Source organism: Parasteatoda tepidariorum, chromosome 7 (assembly GCF_982258835.1).
Source record: "Parasteatoda tepidariorum strain Cologne lab strain chromosome 7, Ptep-v5.0, whole genome shotgun sequence".
NCBI classification, from domain to species: Eukaryota; Metazoa; Arthropoda; class Arachnida; order Araneae; family Theridiidae; genus Parasteatoda; species Parasteatoda tepidariorum.
In genome coordinates, this window is record NC_141761.1 from 55,301,650 (window position 1) to 55,311,913 (window position 10,264).

Sequence of the window (10,264 nt, forward strand, 5' to 3'; positions counted from 1 at the left end):
TAAAATATACTTTTATAGAATTTTAAAATTATGATATTTATAAGTTTTAAAACTATAATATTTACAAGTTTCTGAACAAAAAAGTAGAGCATCAAAAAAATACATTTTTTTCAGTAGTTTATAGTGTTGGCAAATAATATTTTACTATCCAAGTAAAGTTGTTTCGTGTATTTACGAACATAAGTATTTTTGGGTTTGAAATTATTTCTTTTTATGTATTTATAGTTTGATTTATCTTAAAGTATACTTTTACATTGTAAATATTGACTCAATGTGGAGGAAGTATGCCGAATTTCTTAGAATAAGCATTTATTTCATTTTAGTTCAAATGTATCTGTGTTGACTTTAATTTAGTTGATTTTTACGTACCCCAGTATTGATTCTATTAAAAAAGACATTAAACTAAAATGAAGCTATTAAATTTAAGACAATACAGCTGTTACTTTATAAAGTAATTTCAATTTAACTGGCCCCATTTAATGCTTCTTGCACGAAAATAATATTACCTATGAGAACTTTTCTATATCAAAAAAAGATAATGATCTGACTATAATTTTATTATTCTTTTTCAATTCCTATAAAATTAATGGTTTCTTATAATTTTCACGCAAGTCGCCTTATAAAAACTTAAAAATTATCACTCTCCCAATGTTTGTTTTGTGAAATGAAAAAATGATTTATATCTTGAGAAGCTTTTCATATTTAATACTGTCTTTACGCACTTTGAAATTGATCCATCCCATAATTCTTCTCCCTAAGAATCCATAAAAAATTTTCAATAATGATAAGTCAATATTGATATATAATTCGGATTTTAGATCTTATATTTACATGTTTTATGATATTGTTTTTAAAAAATACGTGTTCGACTGTCCAGTTTATTTATTTTTTTGGTTGCCGTTGCTCTTCATGTGTTTTTCAGTATTTTTTTTTTAAATATACTCCCTTAATAATCTGAATTATTTCAATTCAATCAAAATTACAATCAAAATAATTTTTGGTATTAGAATATTATATTGTAACAAAGTAATTTTGTTTAAACAAATAAAAATGATTGACCGAATATGTAAGTGGACACCTTAATTAACATTTCAAAAATAAAAAGAAGATTAGTTTTGTTGATTAACTAGCATTGCTTTTAACAAATGAAGCTGAAATAGCGGTTTGGGGACGATTGTAACAATAAGTAAAGGAACGATTGTAACAATAAGTAAAGGGACGATTGTAACAGCTGAAAATAAATAATCTTATGTTTACAAACCATTACTTAACTCTTTAAGAACCACCAATAGTTTCCTATATCATTTATATTATGTTGCATGTGCATTATTTTATTTGTCACCTTTCACAGCATAAATTAAAATTTTTAGCCCCTTAAAGTTAAAAGTTTAACCCTTTAGGTCTCTGCTCATTATTATTTTTACTCCTAAAATATCACTACTATTTTTATCAATAAAAAAATATATCACAACTATGATAATATGTATAATTAACTATGTTTTAGTTGAATTTATGAACTGTTACAATTGACCCAATAAGTGGGGCCAATTGTAACAAGTGCACGACTGTCAAAAATTGTTAATAGCTAATATAATAATATTTAAAATAAGGTTTTTTTTTCTAGTAGAGGATAGTCTACTTTACTCGTCTGTCAATTAATACTAATAATATATTGGATTTTTTGTTAGTTAAAAATAGTTAAGTAAAAAATGTTACAATTGACCCAACTCTCCCCTACATTAACGTTAACTTTCTAAACATTTTATATTTTCATGTCAAATTACTTAACCTTTTATCTCGGAACATATTTTTCTTACCTTTTTCATGATTTTGTATTAATTTAGGTCAAAATAAGTGAAAAGTATTTTAGTAAGCATTTTAATAATTTATGGTTTTGAAATACAGCAATTTTCTGCGTTAAAAACAAAATCTTCCAAACCTCACTCACTTCCAAATAATAATTTTTCAAATTTGCACTTATTTGAAGTTTAGATCTAAAAGAAACAATAATTCATCATTGAATTTTCTGTAATTTACAAAATCAATTTTTGATACATTTTTGAATATGAATAAAAAAGATGTTTTTCAAACTCCTTATTTGGATTTTATATTTTAGTAGAATTATAATTCCGATAATTTAGCGGATTTTAATAGTTACTGTTAGACTGTTCTTTATAATTAAGAGATACCAAAATCTATCTTTATTTGTAATAAGAGATCCAGAAAAAATCTATAGAAGGAGCAACGGTGTCTCATCTTCGTCAAAGGGTTAAACTTACTACAAGTTTTGGGTCGCTTTTTTGATAAATAGTTTGAATGAAAATACCTTAGTTTTGTATTGAAGCTTTTTTAAAAATTTGGAATATGTGAGAAACGAAAATCTTGTTTTCTGATGATATTTATCGCAACGAAATAAGTATTTCTAAAATCTTGAAATGTAGTTGGTTTTTGAAAAATGAAAAAAAAAAAAGTTTTCAATAAGCAAATAAAAAGAACAAATTGTTAACAATAATAACAACATTTATATGGGAAACTGTTTTAAGAATTTAGGAATTAATTGAAAAAAATCAAGCTAATTTGTTCAGTTGCAATAATAGTTGTTAATTCATTATTATTTTTACTGTTTTAAGTATTTAGAAATTAATTGAAAAAAAATCAAGCTAATTTGTTCAGTTGCAATAATAGTTGTTAATTCATTATTATTTTTATTATTAATGTTTATTAGTAATGTGATATACATAAGCTTGGAAATTTGAATCAGCGAAAGTAGAATTTTATCAACAACCTTTACAACTGTAACAAACTTATGTGCCAAATATTGGAAAGTAGATTTCTAAATTTAGTGAGTGAGCTCAAATTCACAAACAAATGTGTGTTCAAAAATATTTAGGATCGAAAAATAGATTAAGCAAACAATGTTATAAAGTTTAAGCAAACAATGAAGTTTCCGATATTACTCAACGCAATGAAGCTCATATTTAATTTTTTTTTAAATCGTTAACATAATTTGATTTTGCAAAGTAAAAGAAAAATTTTGAAAGTAAGCAAATAATAATTAAAAACTGAATAAAAAGTTTAATTGTTAGATTAATCCATACAAAATTGACTAAATTAGTTTAAAAAACCGAATCAAATTATTTAAAGAATGGAAATAACTCGTAAAATGAAATTCGAAATCAACAATTCGCCAAAATTTTAACTTAATTGTGGAAATGTCAGCGTTAATCACAGGCTGCTATTACTTCCCACACAAGCTGGGGATAGTGGATTTGATGCTGGGTGGGCTTCAAGCAGCCACTGAGAGTGAAACCCCAATCCTTCGCAATGACAGTTCAGTGCCTTTAACCACTAAGCCATCATGTATGGCCTGACTTAGAATTAAGAAGGAAACGAAAAAGTAATAAAGAGGTTTTGATACTAATAAAAATACGATACTCTACTTCTTCAGTTGCTTTAATATATTTTTCTTCTACTTTTTTTCGAGCCATGAAATTGAATTTATAATATAATTAACAATCTTGAAAAAATTGAGCTGTATTTAAGGTTTCTTCCGCAAAAAATTTCTTACCGTTCACTTTTGGCGAAGAATTTAACAATCTTGGAACTTGTGCAGAATTTTAGTTTTTCGCAATTTTAAGGTCACGCAAAAAATACACTTCACATATAAAAAATATACCTCACTTTAAATAGGTACTACTTATATGTATACAGTCCTTGTAATATGTATCTTTGTGATTCACTGATGGCGCAAGTAGATTTTGGTAATTAATATCAAAGAAATAAGCTTTATTTCTTTGAATTTTGAATGAACTTTTTATGATAGAATGAAAATCAATCATAAATATTTATGTAAATGTATGGTCAAAGCAATAGTACACAAAATAGGGGTTCATACCCTGATTTACTCTTGATACGAGAAGCATTTTCCTTTAAATCGATATGTAATTTTTTTAAAAAAAATATCGGATATTCTTTAGTTTAGACCCGCAAAACTTGTAAGTTTTTCTTTCTTTTTGGAAAAAATGAAAAAAAGAACACGTGTATAATATCTTTGTTTACAGCACTTATATTGAAACAATTATACTGCCCTGCCATAAATAAAATAATCTTTTGTTATTGCTTTCTTCATGACTTTATCTTCCGATGAACACGTTTTACAATTGTGTGTGGAAAATTATTTAGATTTCTTTAAATAATAACATAAATAAGGAGAAATGCATAGGAATGGAGGATGGCATAAGAGACTAAAAAGTTTTAACACTCTCTCGCATATAAACTATTGGGTTTATATTTTTAGATTGCGAAAACCTCTCATATTTTGAGGGTTAAAGATCTAAATCAATAGTATCAGGTTTGCTACTACAAAGAAAGTATGTTTTTATGACTGATTTTGTAACAATCTTCTTCCTTAATTAATTACATATTTTAATTTTCCTCTCGAACCGTTAGTATTGTACTTGTGTTAGTATTGTAAATCCGATTATTAAATTACAAGTCAATAAAGTTTTCCTTTTTTTATTTTGCGCACAGGCGTCACTGAATATCCAAGTACACTGATCTGACTTAACCAGGGGAACGAAATTAGCAGTGCCGTGAAAAAATTTAATTTCATATAAAATTCGACGGGTATCCCAGATGTGACAATTAAATATCAGGATTGCCTGGCATGCTTCAGCAATTAGGTTGGCGACCGGAAATGAGGATAGAAAGCAGTTGACTAAGATGCATAATTGCGCCAAAATCCATCTCTTTATTTGTTCTAATTTTCGTATTAAGTCTTTCGCGCTGGAGTGCCGATATTATTACAACGTTAAAAATAGCGCAAATGTTTAAACTAAATGTGGCCGATTGTTGAAAGAGTTGTTAACCAATTTTATATCACTTTCAGAACTTGAAATAGGTAAACAATAAGAATTTTATGTCCTGATTTTCTCTTGATTTTTCGAATAGAAAAAACTATTTTTAGATTGTTAGGGCAGGCTGGAAAGTGATAAACGTTCCCGTCAGCTTGTGTCGTCTAAGATTGATACCCACAATACATTTTCCAAAGACACATAACAACATATCTGTAAAATTCCTACTGAAATGAAACCAAGCTTAAAGAGCATGGTCGAAAATATAGTCTGGGGTAAACATCTGTCCTGGGGCAGATTAAAAATGAAAAGTAAGAGTTTGGGTGGCCGAATAATTAAGGCATCCAATTCATAGTAGAGAGAGTGATGTCAAATTTTAACTTTCATTCCTTAGTGCTGAAAAATGGGTTATTTTCTTTATTTAAAGTATATATCCATATATAAGAAAAACTAATCATTTAATTAGTAATCATTCAGAAAATTATTTATTAATTTTAAATGGCATTTTTTTTTCTTTTCGTTAGCTAAGAAGGAGTTTTTTTAAAGTAATATGTAATTGTTAAGAAATTCAGTTCCTTTTGAAATCGAAATTCTTACAGGAATAAAAAAAAAAAAATTATTGCAAAAAACTAAACAAATTCAACTCTAGGGGAAAAAAATTAAAATTACCCAAAAACGTATTAGCAATTAGTAGAATAATGCAGCACCAGTCGTTGGAGCTATTTAGAAGATATTTAGGAAAATTCAATCTGTTCAAAAATGGATATTAGTTAGGACATGACTTTTTTTAGTTGCAAACTATGACTTTCAGCAAAGTGACAAATGCTCTAAAATCACTCTCTAAAAATTTGCAAACTGCAGTAAAAAAGCTATTCGATGTACCTTTTCTCGAGATATTAGATTATATACCTACAAATCTTCAATTTCACATTATTAAAAGTGTTTCATACATATTTTTAACCTATTCTTAATGGGTAATAATTTAGTTTATTAACCAATATGATTTGTTTATTTACCTTTAGGTGTAAATTGTGCAGTATCTAGCCATTTTGTTCCGCGTGATTATGTAAATTAGTCACTTCTTATTTGAAAAAAAAAAAAAAAAAAAACTAGTACGCGGATTCTGAAGCGAAGTTAATTAAAAAACTCCTACGAAAGTGGGATCCTATCAAATTATACTCATATAATATGCATCTCTCTCTGTGATGTTATGGGAACCTAATTTGCTTGGTTCCCATACATATATATATATATATACATTGGTTGGACGAAAAACTATTGAAAGTTTTCTTAACCTTATAGTGGCCCTGGCCCTGTAAATTACGGGTTTTGCTCTAAAATGATACCATTCATAATTCAAATGCTTTTTAGATTTAAAAACGTTTACTCATCTTAAAAGCTATTTATTTCAAAAATGTCATTCCTTGTATTTAAAATATACTGTTTCGTGCATCGTGTTTAGGGCGTCGCCCTTGCGGGGAAAAAAATACACATCATACATTTCCTTTTTCTTTTTTTAATCACACGGCTATCTAAAATAGAATGAAAAAAATGTATACATTACACATTATTGTTCTTTTTTTCTTTCGTTCCCTGTCAAAAATCGATTTACAAAGTATCTCATTATCCTCACCGCATATTGAAATTTGGTCCCTGTACTCCCCCGCATGTAAGTACACAAGTATGTCGTGATCTGCTTATTGCATCGAATTCTTAAATATATGCGTTTGCGTGATGTGAACATAGTCAAAAAGCCAACCGAGAAAACCTTGTATACTTACAGAAGCTCAACCTATGTTAACTGTTCGGAGTAATTTGCGCGATTTAGGAACTGTTTAAAAACATATTTACTTTTTTCTTTCGATTGTTTGCCATATTTATTGTGGATTTTGTGTTTCTTTCTTTAGATACAAGATAGTATATATTTTTGTAGAGAATGTTCGTATAGAATGAGTTCAAAAAAGCTATATTTGAAATCGTGTAAAAAGAAATACATTTTTTTATTGTAAAAATTAAAATCATTTAAAATCCATCATCCAAATCATTTGAAGCTCAACCTATGTTAACTGTTCGGAGTAATTTGCGCGATTTAGGAACTGTTTAAAAACCTATTTACTTTTTTCTTTCGATTGTTTGCCATATTTATTGTGGTTTTTATGTTTCTTTCTTTAGATACAGGATAATATATATTTTAGTCGAGAATGTTTGTATTGAATGAGTTCAAAAAAGATATATTAGAAATCTAAAATATATTTTTACAAAAATATATATTTACTTGCAATAAAAGTATCAGAAAAAAAATATATAATAAGAACAAACACCGGTGCCCCATCTGCGTCTAAGGTGTCAATATAGCATCATAAGTATTGCTTTTTACATTTTATAAATATGATTGTTAATTACTTAAAATTATTGGCCAATTTTTTTCCTTGATAAGAGAACAATTTTAGCTTTCATTATTTGCTTAGTTACAATATTTTTGTATTCTACTTCAGTGATGCCAGTTCTAGGGATTTTCTTTTAGAGTTACTTTTTATTTTATTTTTTCATTCTAATAATTTCATTGCATAAATCAGGAATTGCAAGTTTCTTCCATAAAAGAAAAACCATGAAATTCGGGAGAAAAAAAGGCTCAGAGGAAATAAATTTCTTCCAACTTAAGTGGAAATGTAGAAAAAAATTATTTTTTTAAAAATAGATTCAATGTATTAAAATAATTTCCTTAAGCCGTCTGGCTAGCTGGAGCAATCAATAGTATTTATTTCCTAGCTGTATAATCGTATTTATAACTTCAGATACAATATTGAAAAACTACAAACTTGCCCTTTCATGATTTTTAAAAAAGTGAAAACTAAAAATCAACTATTTAAAAGAAAATTAATGCTAAATTTCTTAAGAATTATTTGTTGTTGTGGCTTATCCTCCAATGCCTGACAAAGTCGGACAAAGTCTATCAGACCATTGATATTACTGCAAACTGAAATTATAGTTTAGCTAGTTGAGAAAAACCTTAACAAATTTATGTTCATAAACGAAAATATTTGTAATAATAATTAAAACTAAGACTCTAAAAGCAAATAGTTCTATCAATGTGTAATTATTAATTAGGTATAATTTTTTGAACATTATACATAGTAAATTAAAAATTATATAAGTACACACGATCTATCTACATATAAGTGTAATTATTTGTTTAGAGAAATAAGAAAGTTGTGCTGAAAGTTAATTATTATAATGAGTTATATGAAATCTTGGGTAGTACCGCTTCCTGCCCCGTGCCACAGGTCCTGGGTTCGATCTTCGGGCTGGGCAAGGTTGACTCAGCCTTTCATCCCTTCAGTGAGTCTTTAAATGAGTACTGAGCGTGCTTGGGAACTAAGCACTGGAGTTTCCGCTTTCGGCTGACCACCTGACCGGAACATCTGCTCCTGTACCCCAGATCTCAAGGTCAAGAAAATTGAGATTGCACAGTAGGCCATGGCCCTCTATGGGCTGACTCGCAACTGAGTTTAGTTTAGTTTATATGAAATCTTAACTCGTATAAAAATAAAATAAGTGTATGAAAAAAATAATTTTTTTTAAAAAAATAAATAGGAAAAATTTATTTTTTTCTTCTTCTTTAATTTATATTTGAAATTCAAACTATTATAATAATATTTAACTTTAGACTATTGAATTGATCATTTGCAGTTGTTTTTATATTTCATCTAGTTACTCTAGTTTATATAGATTTTAAAATTCTGCAAAAAAGTAAAATATATAAATAAGTATTTCTTTTAAAAAAAATTTACATTTTTTAAATAAAAATATTAATTTTCTTGTTCTATATTTATTTTTATTTGTTAACATTCAAACTGTTTTAATAATACTTATCGCTACACAATTAAACTGATAACGGTCCAGTTTCTTCAAAATTAAATGTATAAATCATCCCCATTACTGAAATAAATCATTGCTGAAAATTAGAATTTCTGTAAATACTTTTTACAGAATGCATGTAAAACTACTCAAATTCTGTAAATTGCGCATGACAAAACTACTCAAATAAAAGCAAGTGACTCACCATAAAGATTTCTTTTATTTAACGTACCTAAAAACAAAATAAAAATAAGAACATATCAGTTTCTAAAATTTAAAATTCCACTCACAATAATTAGTCGAACACGATTCAGAGCATTTCTTTCTTTCTTTTTTTTTTAGACTAAAACAATAAAGTAAATATTTTATCCCAATGTTACGAACCCGAAGCAAAACGTGACTGTAGAAACAAACAATAATAAGTTTCAATAAATAGTAGCAACCAAAAATTAACTCAAATTTCAGCTACTGTTCAAACAGGTTTCCTTTAAGTTATCCCTTCTTGTCTTAAGCTTACCTCATAATAAGAAGAAATTCATCAATTTGTTTTTCTGCGCTCTCTGAAAGCGATGATTTGTTGAATTAAAAGCCAAAATCCTGCAGGTTGAATGAAAATAATCTTATTTGGCTGTATGTGATGAATAGTCAAGCTTTGAGAATCGTGCGCGCTTTCGAAGCAATGTATATAAAGAAAAAAAGTAAAAGAGATAAAATGCGATTTGATAAAAGCCCATAATTTCTAGAACATTAACATGTCATATACGGTAGTCAATTAAATATAAAACGAAACTCTTAAATCATTTTGTCGTTAATGATTGAAACACAAAGTGGAAAATAAAGAATAGAAACAAAAAATTAAACTGGAATTAACTTCATTATTTTATGTGAGAACGCACGTTTGCTCTATATTATTATGCTTCATTTATCAAAAGGAACTTTTTTAATATAAAATATGTGGAATATTATATCTATCAATGCACTTTGGAGATACTATTAGTTATTGAAAAAAAATACCTTCCACAACTTAGTGCGATTTTCAACTTTTTTTTATTGAAAAATAAAGAAATGCATATATTTTTTAGCTTAGATCATATAATGAAATGGATGTAGGTTCATTAATTAAATAAAATTAATTAGGTCCTTTTTATAATTTTTTTTTTTGAATTTCGCAAAGTAGTTAAAAAAAATTTATTGTTTTTCAAAGACTAAATCTTTAGAAACAAAAAGATTAAACAATTATAAATCATTTACTATTTTAGTTATGGACTTGTAAAGATATACACTAAGTTGATAAAACAATTTGTGCATAACAGTTCAAACAATTCTGGTACAATTACCGTATTGTTTAGTAATAACATTTTTTGCAAAAAAAATATATATAATTTTTTTAATAAAACCTAAATATACGATATTATTAATTTAAAGGTTTACTATAAATTCTGGTTTTCAAAATTATAGTTCTTATTACTGCACATATTGTAAGAATACGAAACTGAAAAGTAAATTTAATGAAATAAATAATTTTTATGCCATGTTCTAAGGTATGATGATAA